The sequence below is a fragment of the Numida meleagris genome, chromosome 3 (assembly GCF_002078875.1).
Source record: "Numida meleagris isolate 19003 breed g44 Domestic line chromosome 3, NumMel1.0, whole genome shotgun sequence".
In the NCBI taxonomy this organism is placed as follows: Eukaryota; Metazoa; Chordata; class Aves; order Galliformes; family Numididae; genus Numida; species Numida meleagris.
In genome coordinates, this window is record NC_034411.1 from 71,782,766 (window position 1) to 71,803,640 (window position 20,875).

Genomic DNA, 20,875 nt, shown 5'->3' on the forward strand with positions numbered 1-20,875 from the left:
TTGAATTAAAGTTTAAAGATAGTAGAGAGTGGAAAGGCATAAGACCAGATTTCATGTTTGCTGCAGAGACATCCGTTCTGGTAATTCCACAGAATTCAGTCAATTCATACTTCCCGCTGAAGCCATATTTAGTTAATAATCTGATGATTGATGGGCAGCTCAGTGAACTATTCTTACTGAGATCTTCTGTCTCAGCTATGAGATCCCCAAATGCATACTTGGCACTGGAGAGTCTGAGTCTGATGTCAGCAAATTTGTAGTGATACCAAGGCTCCTACAAAGATTTTGGGATGTTAATATAAACCTGTATGTCTCAGAGCCATAAGAGACAGGAGTCAAAGTAAACACAGTGGAGCAAGATCACTGCTAATATTGCTGATGGTATAAATGGCAGCTCAGATAAGCTCACGTGCTGATATAAGTGGTGAGAAGGGTAACATACTGATTCTGAGTTAGATAACCCTGTGAAGCTGAAACCAGCAACTATTAGTGGAAGAGGACGATGCACAAATAACAGCTAACCAAAATATTCCCTTCACCAAGATCTTTTCAACCTTTCCATGCCACTACTGATAAATGAAGAGAGTACCGTTAAGTATCACATAAAAAAGGCTGTAGCAGGATTTTCTGCTGTAAAGCAGAAAAAAAAATCTCTAAAAAAATCCCCTAAAGAAAACAAACAAAACAAACAGCGAGGAAGTGGAACTGTTAGTATTAAAACATCTGTTGTTCTGCACACATCCCTTTCTCCTCAAGCATTCTCTAAGATGCTTATTTATTAACTTTTTCACTTTGACATCTATATGACATCTTATCACTTATTGTTTTCTTATCGGTTTACAGCTGCTGTAGAAAATACACAGAACGTTAGATTTTTAGAGATTCAGCTACTTAATTTTTTTCCAATAAATTGATTCATATGAAAATATTGCCACACCTTTTCCCCGGTCTAAGCAATCTTATCTACAAATCAATGTGGTTGCATTTTATTTAAAGCAAAATGATTGGCTGGGGCTTTGAATCAAGGTAAAAATGGCTAGATAGGGAAAAACCTGATGTCTTGCCAATAAACATCAATTAATGTGGGAACGATACAAATAGAATCAGAAGAGTGCCACCACAGCTCCAATTTGTCCTGAAGCGGGAAGAGCAAGATACAGCCAACCTCAAAGCAAGTGGTTTCACACCTTTTTTTTCCTCCTGTGGTTTTCAGAAAAGGTACTTGCTGCAAGCAAAGCTAAAAGTTGCTCTGAGAGCACTGAGATTTACAACAATTGATTTTCTATTGCACTGTCTTCTGGCTGGATCCTCTGGTGTCTGCCAGGGCTTGGGTGCTGAGCAGAGTTTATGCAGGGGTTGGGGCAGCCCTCCCTCTGGGACAGCTCCTCTGGCATCTCATGGTGGGTTTGTGCACCTGTAGCTGCCCTTCCAGCTAGGCACTCGTCAGGTCTTTCTCTACCATTCACCTTTCTTCATGAAACATTTAAGAATTGGGATGCCTTTGAGCATTTCTGTTGGGCTCAGTTGAAATTGCTAATGAGTTCAAAAGGAAGGTGAGGTTGAGAAGAGATGGGATACCTCTCTTTCATACACATGTGCACACACATATGGACTTGTATGTGGGAAGCTATTATGACTGTGCAAGCCGTATTTTCCTAAGCAGTCTGATTCAGAAATTCCCACTGATGTTGCAGACCTCTAAGGCAGGAGTGTTGCCAGATATCTCCATTGAGTCTACTGGCTTGATGCTGGAATTACACTGGGAGTTATGCTAAATGCAGTGAGTCTTGTCTTGCATGGGGCATCATCCATGTGGTGGATGCCCTGTCCCAGAGACATTCAAAGCCGAGGCTGGACGGGGCTCTGAGCATCCTGATCTAGATGCAGGTGTCCCTGTTCATTGCAAGGGAGCTGGACTAGATGACCTTTCAAAGGGACACAAGGGACAAGAGCTGGGGGAAGCGAGATGCAAGAGCCTGGTATAGTAGAGTGTTACAGTTGCAGTTTTGATGTCACATTACTTCCAGATGGCACGAGGACCAGGGAACAAAAATTTCTGTGTCATCAGGCAGAAAAAGCATGTGGCTCAACAGGTTAAGTAATAACAGAATACTACCTCTGCCAAGAGGTTGATGGACGGATGAGTGCCATCCACTTCTATATTCCAGCAGCGACCAGGATTCCTTTCCCAGCCCACCCCCAAGGCTCCTCAGGAAAAGGGAGAAAAGCAAATTCTCCCCCACCCATGCTGGTGAGCTGCTGCTGAGAAATGCAAATGTGTTTGTAAGACTCTTGATTTCATTGAGGAAAAAAGCCCAGAATTCACATGATAAAAGTCACATGAATGAGAGGTATCTGTACACCTGGGTGTGTCCAACTGGAAAGATGAATTGAGATCCCTTTGCAAATGTCCTCCTATTTCTTTGAGCAGAACAAATAAGAAGGTGATGACAGATAATAATAATACTTTTCCAACCTTGCCACCTGGGGGTTTCAGCACATTGCATGAACTTCCCTCAATTACCTTTCTTAAAACTCATCTCTGCAGATGTCGTCTTATTTTTCTCATTTTGGAAGGGAAAGCACTATGTTTTGATGAAGGATTTGGCCCAGATTATCCAGGAAACCTTTAGCAGAGATGGGAAGAAGATGACTTTGATTAACTAATGCCGCTTTCCACATTTGCATCATAGCTTCCTTTTACTCCAAATAACTTCACAGATTTGCATTGTAAGGCAGATTTTCTAGGGTGGTTTCTAATATCTTGACTCCACTCAAGCATGCCATATCTACTAAAATCAAAAGACCATCCTCAGACTAGGTCTTGTGTGAAGCTATCCTCATTTGCCTTATTATCAAGAGCCCACAAGAACATTTGGTTCAAGAGCTCACAGATGTTAATCTCACTTCAGAACAACTGAGGATCATTAACACACCCAACAGAAACTGTGTATGTCTCTGCAAGTGTAAACTTCTTGAAAAATCATCTTTTTTTTTTTTTTTTGGCTTCGTTTGAAATCTCCTTCACCCTTTACTGTGGAAAGAGAGGGCTTAGCAAAGATGACTTGGTTGAAAATGTATTCTTCTTTGGTGTACTCCATCTTCTCTATTAGGGAATCTTTTAGGTATTTCCTGCAGCAGCTCCACATGTCCTGTGCAAACTGACCTTGCTTCTTTCTTCATGCAGAGGATCTTTGGCATGCCAGATAACAGCAGCTCATACTAAAGGCAGTTTTTGGGTTGCAGTGTTGTATAGCGAGTACCAATTGATACATAGTTTTTCCATGAAACAGGGGAGTAAGTCTAAGCGGGGTCCTAGGTTTGGTCCTTGTGGGAGCACAGCTGTAGCAAGCATTAGTGATTTTCTCAGGAGTTTTCAGTGCACTTTTAGTTTAAGCCTAGGTCATAGACCTGTATCTTCTCAGTGGTATACACAGGTCTTATCTGGGTATACATTCTTACCCTTCAGCTAGGATCAGACATACAGATTTACAAGAGATCATATTGGGTAAAAATATTCCAGAAGAGCAGTTTATACCCTCTTGTTGTCAGATAGAATCCAGTCTACTTTCTTCTCCTGTTTCTTTCCTTTCTTCTTCTCCCTCTTCTTTCTCTTCCTGTAGCATACTTTCAGTACAACTATTGCTGAAGTAAAGGGATCGGGGAATAAAAAGATTAAATTCAGTGATCTCAATAATAGAAGGAATAGGGTAATAGCTCCTCCTGAAGCAGGCATCCCACTGTATTGGCTGGGCTTGATACTGCTCAGCTGGTTCTGTTTGATGAACTGGTGTTACCAGACTTGCAGTAAACCTATCTGAGAGTGCTGAGATGTTTTATTTCCCCCACAGGTGGGATGCCATCCTGTTGGGTACATAGTACTATGGGTCAACATGAACCCCATGGGAGGTGAGGACCTGGTTCCTTGGGCATGGGGCTGCAGATCATGATATGGTTAGCTCCTTGCACTAGCAGGCAGGATCAGTGTGGGGGGAAGGGCCCCTGGCACTGAGCTGTGGGTGTGGAAGGAAGGGAGCAATTGCAGAGGATATATTCCCAAAATGTCTTTCTTGGCATATCCAGCTGTTAAGGTGCAGCTTCATGAGAGAGCTGTGCCTGCTTACAGGAGAAATAGATTTGGACTAAAACACTAAAAGGAGCAAGTCTTAGAGAAGCAGAAATCTACAGACAGAATTATGGATATTGCTGAATCCCCAATGTATTTTTAAACTTCATTTTAAAGGGGAAACAATGGAAAAAAGCCTCAAAGGCACATATTTAAGTGTTAGTTTCACAGTAATACCTCCTCAGAGATCTGACTTTATCACTACTGAAAGGAGAAAGCAGAAAATGGAATTATTTTTGTTGTTCTATCATGTTTGTGACATGACGAAAATGTGGAGTTCTTCTGCCTTTTGCTTTTCACCTTGTTGAACTGCTGTCAGACTTCTGTAAATCGTTTGCACCGTAAACAAGCTTTGTAAGTGAAAGGCCAAGTGCTGACAAAAGCCAAAGGCAGAAATTTTGAATTGCGTCTTTTCTTACAGAGATAACTGGCTTCAGTGAGGACCAGCTTCACCTGGGTCTGGGAAGTAAAGCCAAGATTCATTGAAGCCCACAATATAATGAAGTTGAAACAACAGTAAACAGACAAAGACTGACTATGTTAGCTTGGGTTTTACACAAAGAATAAGATAACTATTACTGAGGAGTTGGGTTTTGAGCAACAGCTGTTGTCTTCTTTCACTGTGGCACTTCAGCCACGGACTGTTGCAGTGTCAGTTCTCAGTGCAGCAGGCAGTTCTGCTCTTGGGCAGGGAGCCAGTGCAGAAAGTCATGTTTTAGAGCATGCAATGGCAGGCTGGAATAACCTGGTACCTGCACTGAGCAGTTTTTGTGCTGGTGAGAAGTGAAAGGCAGAGTGAGGGAGCCTGCTCCTAGTGCATCTTGTCAGCCTAGGATACGGTTGGCTTTCTAGGGTGTGAGGGCACATTGCTGGTTCATATCCAGCTTGCCATCCACCAGTACCCCCAAGCCCTTTTCGGTAGGGCTATGCTCTATCCTTGCATCCCCTAGCTTGTACTAACAGCAGAGGTTGCCATGACTCAGAAGCAAGACCTTGCACTTGGTGTTGTTGAACATCGTGAGGCTCACTGCTCAAGCCTGTCTAGGACCAGGGAGGTAGGACCACACAAATGAATGTGTCTTTATCTCCGTGAAGTTTGCATAACATCAGCTACATCCAGTTTGTGCTCAGAGTGTCCTGTTTGAAAATGGTGATACACCTGGAAGTTGGGGAGCATTATTTAAGGAACTTGAGAGCCATTACTGGTCTGATGTTTATGCGTAAGCCCAAACCCACTTGTGCTGAAGCCTGGCAAGTCCAAGCAGCCTGTGTTTCACATGAACACCTTTAGACTAAGGCCAACTTGCGACTCCAAGTGAGACGATTGGTATCTTCATCTGTTCCTGGCACAGCTGCAATGGGTGCCCTTCTGTCTACAGCACTTAGCTCTGCTTTGGTGGTTACATCCGGGGTGTCTTAGAAAGTCAACTGATGTTGTACTAATTAATTTCCTTTAACCTCTTTCTTTCACTTTATTATTATTCTTTCAGCGTTACTTGTGCAACTCTACAAGACTCATGCAACTGTAGTTTTAATACAGCAATGAACTCTTAAGAATGCTATAGGCTTGGAAAATGTAAAATAGACAATAAAAACCACAAAACCATAACTTAGTTTAAAAAAAAAGAAAAAAGGACACAAAATCTATAGGTAGTATAAACCCCTAAACTTGCCCTGGCACCTCAGCATGTTTTTGAATGCACCTGATTTGCAATCAGCAATGATTAGTGTGAAATATAGCACCCTCTGCACAGTGGATGAACACAGAGTCGTCCAGAGCAGGTGTTCCTTTAGCTGTGATGCACTGAAAATATAGAGAATGTTGGGGAGATATTAAACTTCATGCTTCATATGTGGTTGTGATGCAGGGGAAAGAACAATAGAAAGGAAGGCTGCATGTCTCCTTACATGCTAGGAAGTTTCCGAACAGTACTTCCGAAAGTACTGGGCAAAAAGACCTCTTCTTTCTAGAACAAACCCATTTTTCCTATCTAGTCTAGAAAGCTGAGTTAAGAAGCAGAGATCAGCTTTGTCTGATGAAGCTGATCAGAAGGCTATGCAATTAAAGGACATGCAGTTTATAAAATAAATAATTTTTCAGGAGCTGTTTGGGAAACACAGGTGGAAGAATGGCTGAACATCTACCATTCCCCTCACAGCCAGCAAGGCACCATGGTCTGGAGGAGGAGACATCACGTGCAGGAACAGAGAGAAGTATGAAAAAGATCTGGTCTGCAACAAAATGTCTCTTCATATCAGTGGAGAAGTTGAGGAGGAAAGAAATCAGAAAAAGAGAAGAAAGGGACCTAAAGATTTGTTTTCTTTAGATACATACATTTCTGTGTCACTAAAGACGAGAGAGTGTGATTTTGGATCACTGGATTATTTCATCCAAGATGGCTACTAAAATGACATGAATCCCTCTCTGGAGATGCCTGCTTCTTGCTGTGTACTAAGAATGCTTAGACAATTAAAGTGTGGCAGAAGGAACCTCTCCTTCAATATTCCTATTTTTTTCCTCAGAGTAACATGCCTGTAGTTTCCCTAAGTGAAACTGCCAGTCTGAATCTTGTCCCCCGCGTTCTTCTTAACTGAACTATAGCTGTTAAGCTGTAGAGATGTTCCTTGCACATTAGTCTAAGATTAAACCTAAGGATAAACTCAGATGGCTTGCTGAAGTAGAGCCTAATTACTACTTTTTAAAACAAAAAACCCATACTCATTTTTCTGAGGCTCCTAACTAGTTATGAAGACTGTAATGATTATGAGATAGAAATAAAATGCATTTATAGGGTCAGAAGTTAAATTATGTTTGGCAGTAATTGTCTTTGGGTGCTTTGTGGCTTGAGGATGCGCTGGTGCAGTGCACTGATATCCTCTTTGTTCTCATAGGCATCAGAAGTGCTGTTACATCTTGTTTCCAGAAGTCACAACTTGCTCCAAAGGGAGAGCTCACCTCAAGCTCGGGGTCAGTTCTGCAGCCACTGGTAATGCTAAGTAAAGGCTGGCAGGAGATTAGACAGAAATGCACGTTCAATAAAGTCAAAAGGATTTTGTCTCCCTAAAGGTTTGGAAGCAATGAGTTTATAGATAACAACTGTTTGCCCTATGGACATCACTCTTTAACTTTCACAGAGGAAGAGCATGCTGTTATCCTGTAGACGTCCAACAAAGCAGACAAGAAGAAACAGGCAATTTTCCTGGTTAGCTCTGTAGTATATATAATACTTTTTTAGGACAGATCTTCTATGAAAGTCTATATATAGAGTTCAATGTTATTTTTAACTGTGTCTTTACAGTTTGCCAACTACTAATGATATTACTTCGGATGCCTCCAAAACCATCCCAAATCATTTTCACCCATTCCTTTAATTGTCTATCTAAAAGATTGTAGACAGACTCCCACAGATTCAGATCTTCTTGATCCTTCTTTGACTCCACTTGCAGATTTTGTCTCAAACTTATGCAACTCAATGACATGCAATTTCTTTCTAAATCAGTTTTGTTGATAGCTGTTTTAATAACTTAGTACTCAGAAATAAATTGATTACATAGCTTCTTAAATTAAAACTTAATGTTAAAATGAAAGTTAGAAAGATTCTTGAGGAGAAATAGAATAATTTCTAAAATAATTTTCCTTGCCCAGTCTTGCCTTCACCCCACATTTCTCCTTCTCCCAGACAAGGCATACCTAACCAGTTTCCTTAACAGAATGATATTTAACACAGGGCATTACTGTCAATAATATATGTGCCGTTGAGTTTTATGAAAAGGAAGATATCACACCAGTAGCTAAGTCTCAGGGATTTTTTAGAACTTCAATTTCAAAGTTGATTTGCAAATTGCACTTTGGATTAGAAATCCTGAATGGACTTTCTCAATATCCCTATTTATTGTTACCAAGTCATTATTAGTTAACCAACTTTGAAAAAGACATTTCTTGCCCCCAAAATATGATACTCTGCATTACCATCAGGAATAGAACTGATATTCTCTTCACTGTCTGAATATCCTCCTCACTGCAGGAAAGAGAGAATAAAAGACCTGGGAAGAAAAGGAAGAAAAAAAAAAACCCAGCCAACAACAGTTCCTTCCTTCCTTCTTTCTGTCCTTCCATTCTTCTTTTCTTCCCTCCTCCCTTCTTTTTCTTCCTTCCTCCCTTCTTTCCTTTTCTTCCACTCCCTCCCTCTTTTCTCTCCTTTTCCTTTTTTTCTTTTCCCTGTTGGTACTGCATGCAAATCCATTGGAAACAACAAGACCTACAGCTTATTAGTGGTCACTGGCATCATGTGGCACCAAGTCTCATGGGGCCACCAGCACAAAACAGCTGCTGCTTTACAATGTGTTTTTAACAGTGGCAGTGGGGGTCACATCAAATGGATCTATGCTTCATGCAGCTGAGGAATACATGGAGGATGCTGAGAGCGCTCGTCTCTGAGGATGTTTGGTGTTGAGGGGACCAATACAGGATGCTCCGAGAACCCTGTGTGTACAAGAACACTGCAGTCTTGTCCTCTCACTGATGCCCAGTGTCATGAGTGGGCAGGTGGTAGTAATCTTGTGGGAGCTATTTCTTTTTAGGGCTGAGATGTTGACAAAGTGGAGGAACATCCCACTGGGTGGCTCTTGGGAAGCATTTCCTGAGACCCAGATGGCAGCAGGACCTAGGTGATTGATTTATGTCAGGCTTGTGCTGACACAATGAAATGCTGTGGCTGCTGCTCCTTAGTAGAGGTGGAGAAAATAATTTGGTGAGGTTAATTCATAACACCACACAGAGCTGGAACAGAAGCACCAGAATCTACAGTCAGGGAAAATGGCTTTTGTGGCAGCATGCAGAGCTTGCTCTGACTGCCCCCATAACAGCTATCTGAAGAAATGGATGCAGTAGAATAGTGGCACTTAGCCACTACTTGGACTATAATGAGTGTCCTCATTTGGCAAGGTCTCTGAACACAGCAAATTATTGACTGGCATGTCTGGCATGGGTAAGCCATGGCTGTTTGAGAGGCAAAGAAAAAGAGAGACCCTCGCAGATTATGGGAATGTGAACACCATGTGATGCATTAAGGTGAGGTCTATGTAGTTTGAACCCTTTAAATCAATTTTTAACCAGTTTTTACTATACAAAAACAATTTATTATAGGCTTTGTGATATTATAGGCTTAGTGTGATGTTCACTTACCACAGTTTTTATTAGCTTGTGGAAAGTTTAGGGTTTTTTTGTGCTAACAACATTTGCAACTTTGCTAAAAGCTTATCTGTACACCTTCCTATCTCTCCTGCCCTGATGAAAGGAACACTGATGCAGTCCAGCCCATTTATTAACCAATCTGTTCAAATCAGGGAAAAAATAATGTAATGGAGTCAATACAGTTTGTTTTTTAAATGCAGAATAAGTGCCATGTGCTGTAAATACTGCACAAATGCACACACCTGCATAAAACTCTTAATACCATGGAAGGACAGGGCACCAATGTTCTGGCATGATGGCAGAGTAGAGATTCCCAGCAGCTGGAGTTGTCCGTGCATTGCTGTGTATTCCACATCTTTCACTGAACACAAGCTGAAGTAGGAGAGGGAGATGTGGGCCCACTCACTCTGGGATGCTTTCCGAGGCGCTGATGACTGAACAGCCAGTTGGGGACTTAACGAGGACTGGGATGTTATCAGTCTGGTCTTGGCAAGAAGGAAGTGCTCATGGGCCTCGTTTAGAAGACTACTGAGTCTCCAAGGCACAAGGACTGGCAAGGCTTCCTGCAGCAGCAGGGGGAAACTGAATGAAAACTGAGGACTTTATCTGTTCCAGGCTCCCCTTGTGCTAGCCCAGACTCAGGCAAAAGATGCTGCAGGCTGCTGTGAGCAGTGGGGTGACCCTGGCATTGCTGCTTGTGGTGCTGTGCTGCAGCTGGAGGGCAGCCAGCAGGTGCTGCTGAGCCCAGATCCAATGGCAATGGACGCAGCAGGAACAGCCGCAGCAGTTCCTTCCGTCTGCCCTCCTCCTGTCCTGGGCATCCCCTGCTACTGGGTAGGGTTTGCCTGGGCTATGCTTTGCTGGGTGGAAGGCTCCTGGAAAGCGGTGCAAAGACCCAAATACCCCTTAAACAAACATACGTACTAGGCTAGCACTGCCTTTTTGTCTTCTGTTTCTCTTGTAAGTATTATTAGGATATAAAATGTGAACTAGCTTTGTAAGCCAGCATTAATATGAACTCCGTTCTGTGTTTCAGCCACTCAGCGTACTAAGGCTGGTGTTCAGGCTGATTCTTGTGGCAGAGATGAGAAAGCTACACAATAGACACTGGAGAATCGCTTTAAAAAAACCCACAATCCTCCATTGAAACGCCATCCAGCAAGGCCCAGCCGCAGCCCCGGCCTGGCCCAGGCGCAGTCACATGAGCACCCCAAACAATGAGCACACAGTGCAGAAAGCTGAGGCCATTGAACTTTATGTCACTTCCCAACTGCAGCATTACTCATAATTTATGGCTATACTCGCCTTTCAACCTTTAAAACCTTTTCCCAAGTATTTGCAGCATTCTCACATAAATATTGCTACAATAAGTAACATCAACATTTAGTAGCTGTTTTTCAAGAATAACCGTGTGACACTATTATGGCATTCCATTAAACCAGCTGCAGTGTGTGGAAGGCCTAAATCAAATCATGCCGTCTAATGGTAACATCTACACATATTCAAGAGAACAATGGGTGGGAAAACTTTGTTCTGTGTTTCGAGACATAAACCACAGTTTTGTCTTCATTCATGGTTATGTGAGATGTCCCTCTTCAGTGAAATGACCCAGAGTGGACACTGGAGACACTCTCAGACTGGAGGTTACATCCAAGAGCCGTTTGTTACCTTCTCAAAAAAACCTGCCATTGCCAAATCCATGTTTGTATTTATTTATAGGAAAAAAAAAAAAAAGTGTTACAAAGGAACAGAGAATGCCATCTTTTCATTAAAGCATTCAAATGTTGTGAAATGATTATTAAAAAAAATTCCTTGCCAGAATTGTTCGCTGTCCAAAATGCATTACGACGACTAAATGTAAATGACAGATAGTTAGTGTGTATATAGATATGTGCTTAATTGCCCTCATCCCTCCTGTCTGAGGAACGCACTTAAGCATATGCTCATTTAAACACATATGCTTCATTTCTGCTTAGATCAACGGGATTTGAGCATGTGCTTAAACATAAGAAAATGCTTAAGTGCTCTTCTTGGGTAGTAGCGCTTTCCCGAGGCAAAGCTGGTGTGATGTTCTCTTGGAAGCAGCTTTGCTCTTCCCTTCCTTTCACTCCAGCTGCTCTGATAGAGCTCTCCTCCTCCTTCCTCAAAACCAGCTCATCCTGGGGAGCCCCTGGGGCTGGTGTCCAGTACACAGCCCGATGGACAGGGCTGAGGACAGGGGAAACAGCAGCACTTTGTCAGAGAAACCATGTGCAAACTCCTGTTTGTGTTGTTCGGCAGTGTTTTTGGATGCACTTGGGAGCTGTATCTGTTTTCTGCTATCAGTTTAATTAAGATAAAGATATGGAGTTTAGGTTATATTCCCATAAACAACAGGGCAGGGATATGAATGATTTATGTGGGGTTAATTGTACTTGCAAAGTGCAGGTCTGACAATATGCGTAAACAAAAATGCCACGTGAATCCAAGAAAGAGAAGAAAAGCATGAGATTGTTTTTTCCTTAACGACTTTCCCAAATCCCCACTGTTTGTAAAATAACAACGCATGTTGCGCAAGAAGTTTGGAGGGGCAGAGGCCAGGCTGCCTGGGCAGTGTTCATTATGCTAATCCCAGGCCAATCTGGGTGGGTCGATGTGGTCCAGCAGGAGAAGACTTGCCCCACAGGTAACGGTGTTGCCTCTGATGGCAGCAGATTATTTGTTCTTTTTTTTTTCCCTGGCACTGAACTAAAGAATGCATTGTGGGAAAACCGTCCTGACACATGACACTGTGCAAAGGAGGATCACAGCGTGAGGCAGCATCAAGGGGCTTACTTGGCCTTGATGCACTCTTGCACAGCATGGGGCTCCAGAGATGAGTGTCTCTTCCAACTGAAGCACTGGTGCAATTTGCACAACTCTCATGAGAGCACACGGTGAAGCTGCTCTCAAAGCCCTCATGTAAACAGGGCTGGGGGAAGAAAAGAGAAAGAGCCTGCGCCACGCACGGGATGTGCACAAAAGGAGGTGGTTCAGAAGGGCTGAGCCAAGAAGGAGGGCTGCTGGGGAGGGAAGGAGGGTGGAAAGGAGCAGAATATGAAATCCAAATATCAGAGGCGAAGGGAGATGCTCAGAAATATAACCGAATGGCCAGTGCAGATGTGAAAGGGGTAGGCACGGAAACAGAGCATGTAAGGCACTGAATGGCAATGTGCAACTGGAGGTTCAGCTTTCAAGGCAAAACCGCGATTGAAATGCGCTCTGAAGAATTTGTGCCTCAGATATGCAGCCCTTAAACTTCTTCAAAACCTCCTAAGTTCAGATAATAAGTTTGCATAAAGAGAGGGAGGGAGTGAAAAGCAAAACTAAAGGCGCTGTAAGTGCTCCTTGCTAGCCTGTCTCTGAGCAACAGGCCCTCCTGTACTCCCTCTCCCTTGTTGCTCCTGCTTATCATAATATGCCACTTTTGCGCATCAAATTTACATTTCAAAAAATGCTGTATCGCTGCTCCAAAATTAATTATTAATCTTTCATCAGTCCCTTCCATAGATACATTTTTAACTTTGATTTTGCTACCCGTTCGGGGGAGGGCTGGGAGCGGGGGGCGGGGGAGAGCAGCTCCTTTAATCTTGTCACCGTTCTGTGGGGTTCTCCGCTCGCATTGCTGCTGCTGCCAGTCCCGCGCGTCCCTGAAGCACTCTGCAGCTGCAGCAAGCTCCGCTCGCACTGAAAGAAGTTTTTGAGAGGAGGGAGTTTTCAGCCTGCAGCATGCGGCTGCGGAAGAACCACATCTCCCCTTGTCTGACCTGGCATTTCGGCTCACTGCAGTGAATCTGTGCTGGTGAATCGAGCCCCAGGCTGGAGAGCAAGGTGGACTGTGTCACAGAATCATTGAATCATTAAGGTTGGAAAAGACCACGGAGATCATCTCATTGAAATATGCCCACGAGGAGGAAAAAGAGCAGGTCAGATTCACATAGTGTGTCCAGATTGCTGTATGGAGCCATTCATCCGTCAGTTCATCATAGTGACCTGTAGAGAATAGTCCAAACATCAGCTACTTATTCTGAAAACAAGCTCTGGAAGTGTGGCCATTTGCTATTGGTCTATGGGAAGAATAAATCCTTCCTTTGCCTATAGAAGGAAAGCAAGAGGAACTAGGGGAGCAGTGTGTCAGATGTATATTGAGAGGTGCTGGTTGCTGGCAGACTATACGTGTCCCACTTCTGGCCTTGGGGTTGTGCTCAACAATATAATCTACCCAAATGAGTGGAAAAAGGCTCAGACAAGATGAAGCTATGATAAGAGACTCTTTTATGGATTACAGAACAGATGTATTGAGAGGGTGGTGAGGCACTAGCACATGCTGTCCAGGGAAACTGTGGATGCCCCATGCCTGGAGGCATTCAAGGCCAGGATGAATGGGGCCCTGGGCAGCCTGATTTGGTGACTGATTTAATGTTTGGCAACCCTGCCCATGGCAGGGGGGTTGGATCTAAATAATCTCTGAGGTCCCTTCCAACCCAAGCTATTCCATGATTCTATGATTCTATGATTCTATACCCGTGCTTTGCAAAATGTACTGATCACTGGCTTCATTGCCAAATGCATTTGTCTGTAGACGTGAATGCACAAATACACATGCATGTTCCCCAGTGATGTGCAGTCTGTACTTCCTTGCAGCTGAAGTGCTCTGTGCAAGTTGCTTCTTTGAGCTGAGAAGGAAAAGCTTGCAGGACTCCCTTATGTGCACTGTGTTAAAATAATGTTCTGCTCAAAAGGGACAAAAATGATCTCTTTGGAAGACATCAGTACAACATGGCATCTAGTCAAGAGCCGAAGTCTTCCAATTATGAGAAATTGTGTTTTACACTTCACCTTTTCTTCTTTCTATTCACATGTATAGTCTAAGAAATACATACTATCTTCAACAACTCCATTGCCATTATTTGCTGGGTGTATGTGTAGGTGAACATCCCTCAGGATGTTGGACTTAATCGGAGGTGAATTTGGATCAATAGACTATAACTTGCAGGAAAATCAGATAAAGCACAAGGGAAAAATAAAGCTGAAAATGCACAGCAAAACACATCTTACTTGTTTTCCAACCCACCCCCCACCCCACACGTATCTTCACAGCACTGTACTTGTCCATGCTGTAAATGTGTCACTCTGGCCATTCCTGCATCCAGGTTATGCTCTTCTACCTGTAGTGCCTATAGCACTCAGATCCACTGCAAACAGCACATGCTGTAGCACCTTCAGTTAGGCTGTGTTTCACCACAAACAAATTAGCATTTGCATGGACACAGACGATAGCACAGCACACCTATACATAAACATTATTGCATCTGTCTTTCACAGCTGGAGGAACTGAACCAGCAGAGTTGCCAGGGGTGCGAGGGAGTCACAGCAGCAGCCCTGGATTCAAGCTGAGGCCCTGTCACAGCTTTCTACTCCATCTTCCAATAGCAATCTGAATTCAGCTGCACATCTGGCCTCTGCAATTTGCTCTGTGCAACAACACTGAGAGTTTTTTCAAAGCAGGCTTCGCTTTCTGTTTGTTGACACTAATTGTGCATGTATGTGTAATTGTGTAGGATCATCAGTGCACTACAGAACACCCACTTTGTATATGATGCCTCCACAACTATTGGAAATGCAGTGTAAGGATTCTCCTTGCACATTCCCCTAGCAAGAGCCAGTACTGTAAGCATAGGTCTTGTTTCATGAAAATAAGCAATGCTTGTGTGGATGTGTCACAGATGTTACACCCTGTTGAGTGCATTGAATTCCTCACAGTCAAACAAAAATAGCTGGATCACGTAACATCAGAGTAAGCATGGTGTCAGCAGGAATGCAGCTCATGCAAAAATCCAATATTGGCCTTGGGAAATGTCCCTTTTTGTCCACAGAAGAGCTGAATAATGTTCAAGGCCAAAAATACTGCAGATTTTTAATCAGGCACTGACTCTCCTCAATCAGAAGAGGCTCCACTTTCTCAGTGAGCTGCCCCCTCTGCCCGCCTATTTCACCAGCCTGGCTGAGGAGCTGTGTGTTCCAGGAGAAGGAGGTAGAAAGACTTTTCTTGCCTCTGAGTGCATTTTCTTTCCTTTTTCAACATTACAGTTTTTTTTTTCATCCGAGAAACTTTCTAAGGGTTAGTCTTAGCTGTTTTTTTTCAACAGGCCTAAGGTATTCCCTTGATCTCTTTTTGTTTTGTTTTGTTGCTTGGGGCAGGCCTTTCCAGTAGAGTGCAGCCATAAAAGCATTTCCTGATGAAAAGAGGTATGTCTGGAGTGGACCAGAGAAACAACTGAGGGCATTAATTCGTCAGCATTTGAGACAAATGATTGTCCTGAGAAACCATAAGCAGCCCAGCAGCACTTATCCCAGACACCCAACACTTGTATCTCTAGCTAGAGGTATGCTTGCTGCTCCAGGACCTTGTCCAGCCCTTGTCCTTCCCACCCAAATCCCCCTTCATGTGCCACAGACCCCTGTAAATAGTTTTAGCCAGTGTTCTTTCCCACTCACTGCTCTTCTCTCCAGGGTGAGCTGCAAAGAGCTCCCTTAGCTCCTTGTTCCAGCTCCTCTTTTTGCTGTGGGCAAGAAATAAGGCTGCAAGTGGCTACTGTCACTGGTGGGAGCATCTGTGGACATTCCTGTGTCCCACTCCCTGGGTGGAGGTGCTTCCTTCACGCACTGAGCTATGCTCCACTGCATTCCAAATTACAATTACAGGAAATGTAGGCTGAAATACAGCTGTGGAAGTTGCAGCAGCTGGATGGAGGAGGGCAACCAGCTTAGGAAGGGTAGAGGAACAGCAACAAGCTCTTGTAACCTGGAGCAAAGACTTGCAGTGTGCCTCCTTTTGCAATGACTATAAATGTTCCCCGCCAGAAAAATCTTTCCTCTCCAAGGGACAGTGCATAGCTCCAATGAAAGTCCAGTAAGCTACCTAGGAGGACTTGATGTGGAAATAATTTCAATATAGCTGACACGTTGCAAGCTCACATCTTAGCCAAAGAGTCAGCATCTTCTTTGGCTCACACGGTTGCCAAGCTCTTTGCAAAGGTGTACCCATAAAATGAGGTTAAAAAGATGCATTATTTAGAGGACCAAATCTTGAAGCTTAGGGACAAAGTCGTCTTGAGGAGCTCACATACCCCCCATGGTGCAATTAGTCTTGACAGATGACATCCAGCTGGATTCAAAGAGATTCAGAAGTACAAATAATCTTTCCTTCCAACCTTAGGACCAAGGGCACTACTGAATCCCAGTGTCACTGGAAAAGACCTATGGCCTCTGCCCTCGTCCTGTACTCATCTGTTGGGTTAGGAGCTCTTTGCCTCCATGGAGAAGTTGAAAAAGGACGTGTTGCTTAATTTTGAAATTCATATCTGTAGGTGAGCTTCTGGAGGAAGCAGAAAAGACACCAAAGATATTTCACCTTCATACATCCCAAACTAATGGAAGTCTTTCTCTGCACCCAATCCTCTTCTCATTTCTCAAACAGGAAAATGAAGTCCTTGTGCCATTAAAAACTGCTTTCATTCATGTGAGGCATGCAGAAGAACAGCGTCCAAAAGTGTGTGTGCTTTTCTTCTGCATGATTTAACACAAGATAACACCTCTGTCTTGACTAGGTCCTTAGACTGTTTTACCTTGGCTTGGACTCTGGGCCCCGTTCACCCCACACTGCAGGAAATGCTGTTGTGAGTACAAAGAGCTGTGAAAGCATTCCCAAGCATTGCTATGCCATAGGGGCATGCTCCATGCAGAGCATCTGGGTGCCCTGGGTCTGAGAAGGCACAGAGCTGAAACAAGTGCTCCAGGAGCAGCCTATCTTTTGGCCACAAACTGCTTGTGCACAGCTCATCTTACTGCAGGGTTGTGCTAGAGACCTGCTAAGATGCAGAGCTGCTCTAATGCAGATTTTTCTCTTTATAAAACACCTGACACTAAAGTTCTAGCATAAGACAGGACAGATTTTCATTTTGCTATGACTGACAAACTGTTTGTCCGTCTTTTAAAAAAAAACCACACACAACACTTTCTACTAAATTAAAACATTGTCCAAGAAAGAAAAGAATTTCAAAGTTGAAGAAGGTATCAAAGCACAGGAAATAAAAACATTTAATACACAACATTGAAATAAACCAAAATGAGAAAAGGTGCAGGACAGAAAGAGAAGGAGAAGGAGGGATTAAAAATAGACCTGTTCCAAAGTGTATCTAAACATGTTGTTAAGTGCTGCATTTTCCCCTTGCCCACACAGGCCCCAAGAAGGTAGTTTTGTAAACTAGGCACAGCTGTACCCTGTGGATTGGGAAGCAATGTGCTTTGGTGAGTAGTAACTCAGTGGGAAGGTGAGAACTCCTTTGAGCCGAGTGCTTCTGTGATATTGGTTGAACCTATGTCTTGAGGCAACTTCCTTCCACCGTGCCACCTTTCAGAAAGCAAAAGATAGGTGGTAGGAAACTCTGCTCAGCTTTTTATCCTTCTGCTTACATCAGGAATTAATCAGGTATGTTGGGATTCATTTCTGAGGTCAGGCTGATTCTTCACTAGGAGATACCCATCTGCTTCCAGGAGGCCGGGAGCCAAACCCTGAGAAAGCTGAAATCAGATGAGATAAAGCCTCTCCTTCCAGTGTCAGTACAAGGACTGTTCTGAAAGTAATGCCTCCTATTTCGTTACGTTTGCCCACAACATCAGAGGTGGATGTTGGTGGTGCGGCAATAGAGGCAGAGCCTTCCTGCCAACATTCCTTTACATTTCATTGCTGTGTGACAGACGGCGGCAGAGGGGCAGTCTGACACAATGGCATCTGACATAGAAGTGTGTATGAAGCAAAGGTGTGGAACTGATTTCCTCTGTGCAGAAAAATTTCACCCACCAGTATTCATTGACACTTGCTGAACATTTATGGAGACCAAACAGTGGATGTGAGCACAGCAAGGAGATGAGTGGTGTGTTTCAGCAGTGGCAACAGTGATGTGAAGGACAAGCCATGTTCTGGACAGCCATGCAGATTTTTACAAGCATGGCATGCAGGCTCTTGTTCATCACTTGGAAAAATGCATAGCTAATGGTGGTGACTACGTTGAAAAAGAGTGTTTTGTAGCTGAGAATTTGTTCTATCAAATAGTGTTTTTGTGCTCTTTGTATCTGTTGTAGTTTCCATGGAAATAAATAGGAGACATTACTTTCAGAGCAACCTATGTGTATGAGACGGCCAACTAGGTGCCATCAGGCATGGCTCTGACAGCATTCTGGTCATTCAGGAGTAGCAGAATAGAGAAGAAACTCCAGCAGCAAAGGCAGAGCAGCTGCATTAATGCTGCATTGCAGCTGGGAACAGTAGCGAGTGAAGGGAGATGTGCCTGCACCAGGACTAGCAGGGGAAGAGTGTCATCTAACAAGGACATCTCCCTTCTGCTGAACAATCCAGCAGGAGTAAGCTGACAGGTAGGAAATAAAACATAATTTTCAATGTCCAAAATCAAAAGAAACCAAATAACGTCTGAGACCAGCTGGAACTTGTTTGGTCACAGGACAATGTGTCTCTGTGTAGGCCACCACCACCTCTGGATGGTTTTGCTTTTTCCTGAGACATGAAGACAATTCATGTTCTTTCTCTCCTTTTTTTTTTTTTTTTTTTTTTTTTTTTTTTTTTTTTTTTTTGTGTGTGTGTGTGTATGTGTGTGTGTGTGTGTGTGTGTGTGTGTATGTTGAACCAATATTTAACTATTGGCTAAAGCACAGTTTTTACTTACTCTGGTAACCGTATTTTCATGCACTGCATTTTTCTGCCTCTACATTTTGAGCAAGTAGTCACCCTGGAAGGTAACAATTTTCATCCATTTGGACTCACAAGCCCACCGCACCTGCACAGGGCATGGGCACAGTTGCCTGATGAGCTGTTGGATTAAGCTGTGCGTGAGCTCTTTTTTCTGCAGAATAAACTTGTCTTATTCTCTTTTGTCTCTGTTCTACCATGCCACATTCTTGTTAGGTGCATTATTCCAGTAGTCTCAGGAATCCTCTGGAAATCAAGAAGTGCCAAAATCAGTGGGATACAGGTATTTACTGTTTGCTGGCTGCTACTTTCCCTAACTGAGGCTGAACCAGTTGCCTATCCCTTAAGGCACGCACACCCTATCTCCTTAGGGCTACTAGAATTGATTCTGCTGATGATGGGGAAGGTTGGCAGCATTCCTCTGGGTGAAGAGAGAGCCCTTCCCTGCACCACAATGCAAGCTAGGGTGTCTCAGGACTCTCATTTGTGAATGAGAACAGCCTTTGCGCACAGCATGGATCGAGGGCTTTACATAAGAAATGGAGCATCTCTAGGCAGATTTTTCCTCTTCCTGTGCCCCATGGACACCTCCTCTCAGATGGTCCCACCTGGGGCTTTGAAACCAGCAGATGAGCACCAAGGAGGAAATGTCTGCCCCTGAAAAAGTGTATGAGGACACCTGGGAAAAGGCTTCCTTTCATCTAGATTAGGATACTTGTGCCAAGAACATATATTTTCCTTTTGTACTCCACTTAAGAAGTGATACCTCATTCCTATGTAACACCTAGACTCCCACGTGCTTTGCAAGAGGTCGCTGTCAGATGAGGAAACTGAATCAAAAAGTACTGAGTGAAAGCTCTAGGCTCAATGAGCTCCTCTGTTTTAGCTCTAGCCACTGTATCTTTGAGCTTATGCATGGCAGGAGGACTTCTGCAAGACTGTGGGGGACCTGATGCTCCTTCAGGTGTGTTTTTGGCTGCCCTGAATAACGCTGGTCTGTGTCCAGTAAATGGAACTGTGAAATGACAGGGACGCAGCTGGTGTTAAGTATAAGGGTATTTTTTTACTGGAATAACTAAATTCTTAATTATCTTCAGCATCTGGTAATCCTCTGTGCGTTTATTCCCTAACTATCCTTATCCAGAGAGCATTATTATTACTGTTCTGTGGATGAGGAATGACACCTTACTCACCTCCAGAAGGGTTAGGGATGCAGGGATAATGGGTAGTGGAGAGGATTGTACTCACTTCCCCACATCCCAGCAAGCAGCTGTTCTCTCTCCAGCCCTTCCTTCCAAACATTGTAAGTAAACCCATACACTGTTGCCCGCAGAAGAGCTCTCAGGGGCTATAGAAGAGGCATCACTATTTGCCCCTTAAAGTAGTAATAGAAAACTAATTAGAATGGCAAGGAACATGTACAAAAGCGGAGGGAAAAAAAAAAAGAAAGGAATGAAAATGAAGTTTCATTGGACCATGCAAACAGACAAAGAAGTAACTCTTGGATAGCAGCAGAGGGGTTTGAAACATCTTTTGGTGCATTCAATCTATTGCCTCTTCACTCCTGGTGGAAAAGATCGCATATATCATCTTACAGTGTTTATTGTTCTAAATAAAGACCTACACCGATGGAGCTCTCACACTGACTTCATACTCTATTGTATTGGCTTCTCACTAACACTTATCAGCTGAAACAACATTATAACAGCAGAGAGCCCAGAGTGGTGTATTTTACTATGCCTCTAGAAGATGGAGGTGGGGTGGGGAGGAT